The sequence below is a fragment of the Eurosta solidaginis genome, chromosome 2 (assembly GCF_040869045.1).
Source record: "Eurosta solidaginis isolate ZX-2024a chromosome 2, ASM4086904v1, whole genome shotgun sequence".
Lineage (NCBI taxonomy): Eukaryota > Metazoa > Arthropoda > Insecta > Diptera > Tephritidae > Eurosta > Eurosta solidaginis.
In genome coordinates, this window is record NC_090320.1 from 306,401,592 (window position 1) to 306,415,942 (window position 14,351).

General features: G+C 35.7%; 1 protein-coding gene across 2 annotated transcripts in view; it reads left to right on the top strand.

The window, feature by feature from the left end:
* Nucleotides 1-14,351, top strand: part of Snoo (Sno oncogene) — a 281,946-nt gene that overhangs the window by 254,305 nt on the left and 13,290 nt on the right. The window lies entirely within an intron of this gene.

The window sequence follows — 14,351 nt, forward strand, 5'->3', positions numbered from 1 at the left end:
GACTGCTTTATAAGCCGCCCATTTTCTTTTATTTCAGTTTTTATTAAGGATTATTTTTCATATTTAATATACATCAAAGAATCCAAGCCACACCCACCCAAAACCAAAAGATTGTGAAATCCTTGGGACTGGTTAGAGAGCAATTCCACTTTTACAAATAGCTGTTTACCCGTAAAATCCAGCTTTTGGTTTCACAATTACATATCATAGACATATATAGGGCTCTCCCAATGTCACGTGTGTTCTTCTGTTTTCCTTTGTGTTTGATTCAGAGCAAATAGAATAAGCTTGAAGTATGCCGTTTTACTTATCATAGTACAACGATTTCTCTGATGTTTTCTTTGATCATTGCTCAATTTATTTGTACGCAATTTCGTACCACTTAGCGTGGAGTATCCCCTTTACATTTTTGCATACATGCTTACATACACTTGTATGTATATATAAAGGGCGTTACCTGTTGCTCCTACTATATGCCATGAGCCTGTCTCTTATAAAAAATCCTCATTGCTATCATTTCCAAGTAAGTAAGCGGCTACGAATGCGCTCATCAACGTTTTCTTCCATAATATGAAATTTGTTGCCCGCCCAACAGAAAATGATGTTGTCAGTATTTGACAGATTTTGATAGACATGCGAAATAAGTCAGAAGACTTAAGAACTTTCCTAGCTTTAAACAAAACTCTCAAGTGAATAGAACCTTTTTTTATACTCTGTTGAGCAGAGCTAACAGAGTATATTAAGCTTGATTGCATAACGGTTCGTTGTACAGGTATAAAGGAATCGAGATAGATATAGACTTCCATATATCAAAATCATCAGGATCGAAAAAAAATTTGATTTAGCCATGTCCGTCCGTCCGTCCGTCCGTTAACACGATAACTTGAGTAAATTTTGAGGTATCTTGATGAAATTTGGTATGTAGGTTCCTGAGCACTCATCTCAGATCGCTATTTAAAATGAACGCTATCGGACTATAACCACGCCCACTTTTTGGATATCGAAAATTTCGAAAAACCGAAAAAGTGCAATAATTGTTAGGTGAGTTGAACTTATGACGCAGAATTGAAAATTAGTAAAATTTTGGACAATGGGCGTGGCACCGCCCACTTTTAAAAGAAGGTAATTTAAAATTTTGCAAGCTGTAATTTGGCAGTCGTTGAAGATATCATGATGAAATTTGGCAGGAACGTTACTCCTATTACTATATGTACGCTTAATAAAAATTTGCATAATCGGAGAAGGACCACGCCCACTTTTACAAAAAAATTTTTTTTAAAGTAAAATTTTAACAAAAAATTTAATATCTTTACAGTATATAAGTAAATTATGTCAACATTCAACTCCAGTAATGATATGGTGCAACAAAATACAAAAATAAAAGAAAATTTCAAAATGGGCGTATCTCCGCCCTTTTTCATTTAATTTGTCTAGGATACTTTTAGTGCCATAAGTCGAACAAAAATTTACCAATCCTTTTGAAATTTGGTAGGGGCATAGATTTTATGACGCTAACTGCTTTCTGTGAAAATGGGGGAAATCGGTTGAAGCCACGCCCAGTTTTTATACACGGTCGTCCGTCTGTCCTTCCGCATGGCCGTTAACACGATAACTTGAGCAAAAATCGACATATCTTTACTGAACTTAGTTCACGTACTTATCTGAACGCACTTTATCTTGGTGTAAAAAACGAACGAGATCCGACTATGACCACGCCCTCTTTTTCGATATCGAAAATTCCGAAAAATGAAAATAATGCCATAATTCTATACCAAATACGAAAAAAGGGATGAAACATGGTAATTGGATTGGTTTATTGACGCAATATATAACTTTGGAAAAAACTTTGTAAAATGGTTGTGACACCTACCATATTAAGTAGAAGAAAATTTGTTCTGCAGGGCGAAATAAAAAACGCTTGAAATCTTTGCAGGTATTACATATATAAATAAATTAGCGGTATCCAACAGATGATGTTCTGGGTCACCATGGTCCACATTTTGGTCGATATCTGGAAAACGCCTTCACATATACAACTACCACCACTCCCTTTTAAAACTCTCATTAATACCTTTAATTTGATACCCATATCGTACAAACACATTCTAGAGTCACCCCTGGTCCACCTTTATGGCGATATCTCGAAAAGGCGTCCACCTATAGAACTAAGCCCCACGCCCTTTTAAAATACTCATTAACACCTTTCATTTGATACCCATATCGTACAAACAAATTCTAGGGTCACCTGGTCCACCTTTATGGCGATATCTCGAAACGGCGTCCACCTATGGAACTAAGGATCACTCCCTTTTAAAATACTCATTAGCACCGTTTTTTTTTATACCCATATTTTACAAACAAATTCTAGAGTCAACCCTGATCCACCTTTATGGCGATATCCCTAAATGGCGTCCACCTATAGAACTATGGCCCACTCCCTCATAAAATACTTTTTAATGTCTTTCATTTGATACACATTTCATACAAACACATTCCACGGTTTCCCTCGGTTAATTTTCCTACATGGTTATTTTCCCTTATTTTGTCACCACAGCTCTCAACTGAGTATGTAATGTTCGGTTACACCCGAACTTAACCTTCCTTACTTGTTTTTATTGTTTTTTTACAAGCTCGTGCTCCTCACTTTTGTAGTGATAACGTCACATTTTTGCATTTATAAAAGATGATCTCCGTTTATAAATTTTTTCTGGTTTAAATTTTGTAATATGTGAATAAACTTTTCATATTATATCACACAAAATGCAGCTTTCCACAAATAATGTGGTAAATATTACAAATGTAGAAAAAATACCAATCATATCGTCGATATTGCATAAATTGAGACTTATATCCCCTCAAATATTCTTGGAGCGCTCATAATTTAGGAGTCCGATATGAACCCAAAATATGTAAAAAATATGATCTTCAGAACTACTAGCATATACAAAACTTTTATGACTCCGACATAATGAAAATTATGAGCTTTATGGCAAATTGTTCAGCAAACAAAACTACTTTGGAACAAATTTTGAAAACATTTTCTTTCATATTGAATATATGTATGTATGTACATTAGGGCGGGTCAAATTGTATGGGGAAAATGGGAAAAAAATTCAGGTGCACATCCAGTTTCTGAATCTATGGGTCATACTGAGTAATATTGTCCATGGGACCATAGGTCTGAAATGAATTTCGAGCCTCAATCGACCCCCAATCCGAATAGCAGCTCTCACAAATAAAATACATAAAAATAAATGTCAAATTCGGATTCGGATTGGGATATAAAATTTTCTAACAAAATTAGGGAGGCTCGAAATTCATTTCAGACCTATGATCCCATGGACAATATTACTCAGTATGACCCATAGATTCAGAAACTGGATGTGCCTCTTCAACAATAAATTTGACCCACCCTAATTATACTACTTTGAGAGTACTTCACAATAACTCTTACCTCACAAATAATTGCGTGTTTAAATCAAACTGCTTAGTGATGCCTCGGCTTGTGCTGCTATTATACTCTCGGTTTCCACTTTCACCCATTTCTGCTAAGGTCTAGTAATTTCGTGAACTTCATGCTTGTTTACCAGCTATATACATGCATATTTGTAGTTTGTATTCATATGCGTGTGTATATGTGAGTATTACTTCGGCTGATGATGACATGCGTTTGTGAGTATCTCTCTGCTGCCTTGTATGTATGTGTGTACATGATGATTGATTTGTTTACGTACATAAGAGAAGCTGCTTAGTATCAGCTTAGTGATGGTAGTATCGCTTAGTGATCATAATATTCGTCACAATATGTATTTGAGTAAAATCATTTAGGCAATGTGCAAGCGTGTCGTACTCATGTAAAATATTAGGTTTTGAGCTGTTTCGATGGTTTCTAATATAAAATTTGATTAAGGCGTAGCACTTACGACGATAAGAAGACCATTGTGGAGAAAACAAGTTTAATATCTTATCCGTCAACTGCTTGACAGGATGTTCAATATGGCGGCGCATAGGGCCCGCTATCTTCAGCGCGTGCTAGAAAGGGGTACAGAATGAGACCACGATAGTCAATTAAAAATCTTTTAGTATGACAAGTGTACCACAGTAGATGGTATCGTTTTATTTTTTATTTTATATTTTTAATCTTCTATATTTTTTAAACTTTGTTCTTGTAAATTATGTTTTATTTCTTTAATTTAATGCCGTAATTCAAATGTAAGTGAAAATTTGACAACATATACATCAATGTTAAATGTTAATATGTGTAATTGTGATAATTCCAAATTAATGTTGTTGTTTTGTGTTTTTATTGTTAATAAATACAGAATTGCTCCAGAAGAAGCCAAGGAAATTTGGCGAAACGTCGAGCTGTAAGGTGAAATAAATTGTTTTATTTGCACTAGTTCAGAATAGATCGGAAAAGCTTCCCAAAAATATACGAAAATCAATACACCGATCGGAAACCAATATATAAAAATCGGGTGATTGGTTCTATTTGTAATTTGGACGACTATGCAGAAGTTATCACACTTATCCTATCCACAATGAAGAAGACCTTGTGAATTGCCTTAATGAATCGCCGTAATGTTGTTCATTTTAACAATGTAAATCTTTCGGGCTTTTTTCATTGTAACCAGAAAACTGCCTCCATGGTATGCCCTGAATGGTATGTCGAGCCCTATATGTCTTTAATTAGATATGACATCGGTACCCTACTTTTATTGGGTCTCTCCAAAATTTCTGTTTCCCAACCAATATTAAGAATAAGGTTTCTCAAATTTCAATGCAACTCGTCCAAAAGCCGCCCTGATCTGGCTAATCCTATTCCATAATATAAAGTACATACATAAATGACTCTGAAAAGTCACATAAGAAGCAAATTATGAGCGTTTATGAGTGTAATGGTTGGGCTCCCATTAGGGAATCATATTTAAGCTCAATCGGACTCCTATAGTGGCTCATATCGGACTACCATTGCAAGAAGGAAAATACAGTAATTTCGGGCTCTAAGAAGAGCTCATAATGGGTGTAAACGCCTTTTTTGGCTCCGAACGTTTGCTGGGATGTTATGTATGTATGTATATGTATACTTAAAACTAAAAAATAAAAATAAAACATTTAGATTAAATATGTAGTTGTTGTAAAAATCGCCAGCCAGCTCCTTCTAATGAAATGCCTGACCTCCTTCATGGTATTCACGTAAAGCACCATCTTTACCAACGATTTGCACATAAATTCAAATAAACGTCACACATTTGCAATTCCAAAAATCTCAGCTACTGAACAAACCGACAACAACAACAACATTCAATACGAATAAACTTTTTTTGAATAAAATTGCGACTATTTCCCAGTTCTTCCATAGAAGTTGCAACTGATATTTATTGAAATTGCTTTTTATACGTTCATTCGATCCGACATCCAATACATACATACATTCATACATACATACATATGTACAGTATGGGAAAAGGTAATTTCTCCTGCCAATGTTCTTTCTACAATTTATTATATATTTGATGTCATAACCATAGACGGTCAACAATGTCAATTTTTGTCATGACAATGCTGCCGGCTTTTGCTCTATTCGCTAACTTACTTAGATCTTGAAACGAGCAAAGGAAATGCCATTGATGATTGTTAATGTTATTTACGTGAAATGTTGGTTGTAACTTAAAATTTTATGATATTTAATGAGGATACGAAGGTCCAATGCCTACAGAATTTTTCTTTATTCTATTGGTATTGTAACGAAATTACTGCAAATCCCCTTATTTGCAACCTTCTGCTAAGTTCGAATCACTAAACTGTTGAATAAATAACTCCAATATTGAATAATGGAAAAATAGCCTTTATTAAAGTACTTCACAATAACACAAAAGTACAACTCGCTTCATTAGAAACAGTGAGAAGAACTTTCAGGGAAAGTGATAGTGTAAAAAAAAATTGCAGAAAGGAAGGTTGGTAGGAAAAGGACTGGAAGATTAGAAGAGAAGGATAGTGGGCGGCAAAAGAGTGGGTTATGAAAAATGAAAATGAAAACTAAGATAAGGAATAAGACGAAAACCAAGAAAAAGAGGAGGATAAAATGTATTGAAAGGTAAAAGGATGAAGGATGAAGGGCTGGAAAAGGAATAGTAAAAAATGTAAGAGAGTTAGGTAAGACGGAGTGAAAAAAGAAGAGGAGAAAGGGAGCTGGCCAAAGGAGAGAAAATTAATGCTGAAAGCAAGAAGAAAAAAAAAGGACCAGAAAAGGAAAAAAATAATATTAAAGTTTTGAAGGAGCCGAAGTGCGTGGAAAATTGAGGAGCAGCTTAAGAGATAGAGGAATGGCTAAAGCCCGAAATACTTGATACGATGTGTCCCCTCATGACACCAAACATCCAAAAACTAAAAAGTGAGGGGAAGATCGAAAGAGAACGGATCTGATGGCTGAGCAAGAGTGAGGGAAAGGGAGAGAATGAAGAAAAAATGACAAGAGTGAAACTACAAAGGAAAAGGAAGGGAAAGAAAGGAGAAATTTGTATATAAGGGTATGCTGGTACTCTTTGATGGGCAAACATCTTTACTCGTGATACGAGGAATTCAGCGGGTTATGCGTAGCTCGTTATGAAGGTGTGATGTTAGCCTCGAGTGCAATGAGAAACAAATATGCTAGCATCGAGGGTCCAACATAAACACCCTACATCACTATCCGCATCGAGTATCCCATGGACGCACGCGTACTCTTAACAATTACACAAGAATAGGGAGACTTAGGATGTGAACAGAAAACAAAACTGAACATCAAATTTGAAAAGTTCTAAGAAAAATGATGAGATAATGGGGAATGAGAAGAAGTATGGTTATGATATGGTGGTGTGGAGAAAAATATGATTAAGACAAAGTCGAAAACTAATACCGTTAAGTACTTTACAGTGAGCGTTACATCTACCATTCGCCTATATTTTAGGCCTGCTGCTAATTTTTGTATATAGTTAGGATAGTGTTTTTAATACTTTTATTTTAGCTCAATTATTTTAGCTCTGCTCCAATGAAAGCTGCTATTGAAGAACTGTATGTAAAATATTAAAGAAATTTCATGTAATTATTATACGGAAGTATGTCACATCTGCTATGCCCCTCATCATTGGCCCGTATCCTGCCTAAATAATGTACAAGCAGACGGCTTTTTTTTATCAGATGGTTCCATTTTATTACCCAAATGCCGCCGATTTTACCAACACGCAAAGGCCGGCAATTTCAAATCTAGCAACTCACTCCTAGCTACATATGTTTCTTCTTTTCCTACTTGTATGTCTGTCTATTCGTCAGTATATCTGCTTGTCTAGCTCGTAACGTCTGTAGTGACAAGAAACAGCTTGGTGCTCTTGAGCCGCCACCTTCAACCTTAGCAAATGCGTTTGAAATGTGCGCTGCTACCGCATCTGGCGTTGTCGCTATCGTCGGCCATGATATTAATTCTTTTCCTTTTTCTTTTTTTTTTCTTACATCGACACGGCGGCATCATCGTACACAAACTAAATAAAAGCTTCGCCAATACATTAAGAAGCTATCGTTCACCCCCTCTTTATTTTGGTCTATGTACAGAAATAACTGAATAACTGCGATAGCGATTTTGTTTGTTGTTGTCTGTTGTCATGCTAAGCAGTTAATTCTTTTACAGTTCCATTAACATTGTGCCTCTGTTGACATTAGAGACTTTGGTACTTACCTAGCCTTTTGTTGGTTTTTCTTTATAACCCTCGATATTTACGACTATTGCGCTTAATGGGTCGTTTGTGTTTTGCGATACTCATATCTCGCCCGTTTGTCTATCGGTTTCTGCAGCGTCCAAGACAAAGCAAGCGGTAGCAATGGCGACATTCGATGTACCGGCCAAAATGCAATTATACATACCTACCATATGCCTAATCGTTGATGGGTTAACCTGCAACAGTTGCTTACATAGCAAACGCCAGTCAAGAGTCAACAGGCATCATCATCAAGCCGACCAACAAAAGGTGCAACTAGCAAAACATCAGCAAAAGATTCCGAGGTTGATGATGTCGCTATTATTTGCTGAATCAAATAAACTAGCGGATGTGTTTTTAAGAATTGCGCAATTTTTGTTCCTTTTCATTTGCACAGCACAAATACTCCATTACAACTTGTTGCTATTGCAGCTTAAACTGTTCTCCTTTTACTTCTTCTTCTACATACATGTTTAGTCCTACTAAACTCTAGTCGCGACGATCGTTTCCCTGGCCTGCTAACTGAACAGCCAATTTCATGTTGAATTTATGTTTAAACTGTCGGCGCAACGGTTTTTACAATATGTTAACATGCCTTGGCGTGGTGTAACGTGTTCATCTGTTTTAGATGATTTTTTGGTATAGGTGCCTTTGAACGAACAAAGCAACGCGGCTATATTATACATATATGTATATATGCTTATGTCTGCAAGAACTTTACAGATATTGACAAATGGACTTCGTGTAAGTGGCTAGTAACTTTTTTTCTTATATAAAAGACTATATTCGAATTTATAAACCAATGTTGGTCACTGGAACAGCATTCATTATGTATTGCTGGCCAAAATTCTAAAAATATTCGAATTGTTTTCCTTTGCTGTAATTCATGCTTGACACGCCAGAACTAGGCGGTAGTATTTCAGTCTCGACTCACTAGAATCTCCGAAGGACATACAGGGTCGAGATCAATCTTATTCGAAACTACATCGTTGCCCCGCAAGCTATAGCTATAGCGTACATCACCGTTATCTTATATTGTATCACCACGGATCTTCATGTTATCCAAGTAAACTTGGAAGAAGGGGAAAAGCGGGCGTGTGTAGGGCTTGTGTATACACCACTTTTTGTAGTGAATAAAGAGCATTTTTGTACGAAATATTTGAATTTATTTGACAGTCTAGTGGATCGAACCGATAGTTCAGTGAAAATAATCAATATCGAACAGATTAAATAAGTCCTAAGTTATAAGTTAAACCCCTAAAGTTTTTGATTGATGAGAGTACAAACATACCAAAAAATATCTAGTTACTGTTGGCTACATATATATACCAATTTTTTTCTTTAATATACTAGCTCGTAAAAAAAAGTTGCAAAAGCCCGCACCAAAGTTTAAAGCTTATGTTGAGAGGGTCTCGAATTTTTTATACTTCTGTTTTGGTAATTGCAAAACTTCCGAAGTTCTTAATTGCAAATTAGAGGTTTTACATCTACATAAATTTATATGTCATAGTTTTGGTTTTCATATAGCGTTGCCCGCTAAACGTTAAGTATATAAAAGCTAGGGGCTATGGTCATAGTCAAAATGAAATAACCTCTTAATCTATTTGCAGCTTTTTGCCATACTTTCCTATGAGTTACCTATCAAAAAACTGCAATTAAATTTAGTTAGACTTAAGTTACCCCTTTGATTACACATACATATCGTTAGCTTAATGTGAAAATGTGCCAAGTCACTTTTTTTGAAAAATTGTATTTTAATGCAGTTTTAAAACAGAATTCAAAATACATCTTTCACAAAATAAAAATATTTTCATTTTTACTTTTTTATTTACTTATTTAATTCATTCAGTCTAAAAGTACATGCTTTGTTGTTGTTGTTGTCCTCGAAGGCTTTGGGCCGATGTTGATGGTCCTTTGCCGCATATAGATCCGGTACGTTCCGGTAACAAATCACTATTAAGGTACTAGTCCGACCATCTCGGGAACGATTTATATGACCACATTAAACCTTCTAGGCCATCCCGTCCTTCCCACCTCCTAGTTCCAAGAGGAACTTGGGGTCGCCAGAGCCTCGGCTGTCAATGAAACAGAATTCGCCACGGGTAGGTGAGGTTGGCAATTGGGTTGGAGAAGCTATGTATTGCGCTTGGAACCCCTTAAGAGGGTTGCCTACACAACCCCTTGAAATTGGATTCACCCAATTGAGACATACCTTTAGTGTTTGATAAATGCTTTGCGCTGACCATAATCTACTTCAATTCTTACATGTCGATAACTACATGCTTTCTTACAGACTAGTTAAAAATAGAAAACAATTCAAGCTTAAATTTATATAAGCTGTTATTAAAATTAAGAACACTACTGAATCGATTTGCTAGATGTATAGTCCTAGTTATAGGTTCATTCATAGCATAATTCGTTTTATTAGTTATTTAGATAAATAATCTATTATGCCGAAGATCACGCATTGGATTAAATGGAATGAACAAATTAGATATATCAGAGCAATTCGTGCTAACGTTTATTACATTATAGGCAAGCATGAGTGAGATTCAAGTTGTTCTGTCATGCAAAGCCTGAAGACCAAGCAATTTGCACCTGCTGGTCTATGATGGGAGGCCGTCTGGCCAATGAATCATACGTAAAGCAATTTTTGTAAAAAAATTTTGAACTCTCTCAATTTTATAGGAGTTATATTCATAGAAAGGATTCCATATTATTGAGCAATGTTCAAGACGACTTCTGACCAAGGATATATAAAGTGCCTTCAACGTCATAGGGTCCTTAAAGTCACTGGTGTTACGTATACTGAACCCAACCATTGCAACAAATTTTGAAACAGCGAAGTCGATGGTACTAGAAAAAGAGAGTTTAAAAATTACACCCAAGTCCTTACTCTCTTGACAACGATTAAGAGATTTAGTATTTGTAGATAAAGTATGTGGCAGTTGTCTTTTTGGAATAAGACACAACACAGCATTTGTTTCAATTTAAATATAAATTATTGTCTGCGCATCATCCGGCAAAAGAGTCCATATATAGTTTTAGTGTTTTATTTCAATCATTAAAGGTGAGGAGTGATGGGAAAACATATTGAGTAAAAAATGCTAAGTCAGGAAAAAAAAATGTGTTATGAGTGCGGAAATTGCGCTGAGTCATAAAATAACCCTCGATATTTACGACTATTGCGCTTAATGGGTCGTTTGTGTTTTGCGATACTCATATCTCGCCCGTTTGTCTATCGGTTTCTGCAGCGTCCAAGACAAAGCAAGCGGTAGCAATGGCGACATTCGATGTACCGGCCAAAATGCAATTATACATACCTACCATATGCCTAATCGTTGATGGGTTAACCTGCAACAGTTGCTTACATAGCAAACGCCAGTCAAGAGTCAACAGGCATCATCATCAAGCCGACCAACAAAAGGTGCAACTAGCAAAACATCAGCAAAAGATTCCGAGGTTGATGATGTCGCTATTATTTGCTGAATCAAATAAACTAGCGGATGTGTTTTTAAGAATTGCGCAATTTTTGTTCCTTTTCATTTGCACAGCACAAATACTCCATTACAACTTGTTGCTATTGCAGCTTAAACTGTTCTCCTTTTACTTCTTCTTCTACATACATGTTTAGTCCTACTAAACTCTAGTCGCGACGATCGTTTCCCTGGCCTGCTAACTGAACAGCCAATTTCATGTTGAATTTATGTTTAAACTGTCGGCGCAACGGTTTTTACAATATGTTAACATGCCTTGGCGTGGTGTAACGTGTTCATCTGTTTTAGATGATTTTTTGGTATAGGTGCCTTTGAACGAACAAAGCAACGCGGCTATATTATACATATATGTATATATGCTTATGTCTGCAAGAACTTTACAGATATTGACAAATGGACTTCGTGTAAGTGGCTAGTAACTTTTTTTCTTATATAAAAGACTATATTCGAATTTATAAACCAATGTTGGTCACTGGAACAGCATTCATTATGTATTGCTGGCCAAAATTCTAAAAATATTCGAATTGTTTTCCTTTGCTGTAATTCATGCTTGACACGCCAGAACTAGGCGGTAGTATTTCAGTCTCGACTCACTAGAATCTCCGAAGGACATACAGGGTCGAGATCAATCTTATTCGAAACTACATCGTTGCCCCGCAAGCTATAGCTATAGCGTACATCACCGTTATCTTATATTGTATCACCACGGATCTTCATGTTATCCAAGTAAACTTGGAAGAAGGGGAAAAGCGGGCGTGTGTAGGGCTTGTGTATACACCACTTTTTGTAGTGAATAAAGAGCATTTTTGTACGAAATATTTGAATTTATTTGACAGTCTAGTGGATCGAACCGATAGTTCAGTGAAAATAATCAATATCGAACAGATTAAATAAGTCCTAAGTTATAAGTTAAACCCCTAAAGTTTTTGATTGATGAGAGTACAAACATACCAAAAAATATCTAGTTACTGTTGGCTACATATATATACCAATTTTTTTCTTTAATATACTAGCTCGTAAAAAAAAGTTGCAAAAGCCCGCACCAAAGTTTAAAGCTTATGTTGAGAGGGTCTCGAATTTTTTATACTTCTGTTTTGGTAATTGCAAAACTTCCGAAGTTCTTAATTGCAAATTAGAGGTTTTACATCTACATAAATTTATATGTCATAGTTTTGGTTTTCATATAGCGTTGCCCGCTAAACGTTAAGTATATAAAAGCTAGGGGCTATGGTCATAGTCAAAATGAAATAACCTCTTAATCTATTTGCAGCTTTTTGCCATACTTTCCTATGAGTTACCTATCAAAAAACTGCAATTAAATTTAGTTAGACTTAAGTTACCCCTTTGATTACACATACATATCGTTAGCTTAATGTGAAAATGTGCCAAGTCACTTTTTTTGAAAAATTGTATTTTAATGCAGTTTTAAAACAGAATTCAAAATACATCTTTCACAAAATAAAAATATTTTCATTTTTACTTTTTTATTTACTTATTTAATTCATTCAGTCTAAAAGTACATGCTTTGTTGTTGTTGTTGTCCTCGAAGGCTTTGGGCCGATGTTGATGGTCCTTTGCCGCATATAGATCCGGTACGTTCCGGTAACAAATCACTATTAAGGTACTAGTCCGACCATCTCGGGAACGATTTATATGACCACATTAAACCTTCTAGGCCATCCCGTCCTTCCCACCTCCTAGTTCCAAGAGGAACTTGGGGTCGCCAGAGCCTCGGCTGTCAATGAAACAGAATTCGCCACGGGTAGGTGAGGTTGGCAATTGGGTTGGAGAAGCTATGTATTGCGCTTGGAACCCCTTAAGAGGGTTGCCTACACAACCCCTTGAAATTGGATTCACCCAATTGAGACATACCTTTAGTGTTTGATAAATGCTTTGCGCTGACCATAATCTACTTCAATTCTTACATGTCGATAACTACATGCTTTCTTACAGACTAGTTAAAAATAGAAAACAATTCAAGCTTAAATTTATATAAGCTGTTATTAAAATTAAGAACACTACTGAATCGATTTGCTAGATGTATAGTCCTAGTTATAGGTTCATTCATAGCATAATTCGTTTTATTAGTTATTTAGATAAATAATCTATTATGCCGAAGATCACGCATTGGATTAAATGGAATGAACAAATTAGATATATCAGAGCAATTCGTGCTAACGTTTATTACATTATAGGCAAGCATGAGTGAGATTCAAGTTGTTCTGTCATGCAAAGCCTGAAGACCAAGCAATTTGCACCTGCTGGTCTATGATGGGAGGCCGTCTGGCCAATGAATCATACGTAAAGCAATTTTTGTAAAAAAATTTTGAACTCTCTCAATTTTATAGGAGTTATATTCATAGAAAGGATTCCATATTATTGAGCAATGTTCAAGACGACTTCTGACCAAGGATATATAAAGTGCCTTCAACGTCATAGGGTCCTTAAAGTCACTGGTGTTACGTATACTGAACCCAACCATTGCAACAAATTTTGAAACAGCGAAGTCGATGGTACTAGAAAAAGAGAGTTTAAAAATTACACCCAAGTCCTTACTCTCTTGACAACGATTAAGAGATTTAGTATTTGTAGATAAAGTATGTGGCAGTTGTCTTTTTGGAATAAGACACAACACAGCATTTGTTTCAATTTAAATATAAATTATTGTCTGCGCATCATCCGGCAAAAGAGTCCATATATAGTTTTAGTGTTTTATTTCAATCATTAAAGGTGAGGAGTGATGGGAAAACATATTGAGTAAAAAATGCTAAGTCAGGAAAAAAAAATGTGTTATGAGTGCGGAAATTGCGCTGAGTCATAAAATAGCTGCTGGGTTGGCATACATGATTTTTATTTAGCTTTTTCAAAGCTTCTACACTCAAAAGCATTGCAATTAAGGTATCCTCATTCACAGTTTTGAAAAAAGAAGGTTATTTCAAAAGTTATTCATTTTTTTCTTCTCCTGTAAAATTCGTAAAAGTTGACTTAGCACTTTTTCACATTAAGCTAACGATATGTATTTTGAAGCGCAATATTTCGTCGACGACGCCATAAAATTTTTTTTTTATACCTAAAAAGATTTTTCACTATTGATGGAAAATAATTTGATTTCTGTATTCCTTTT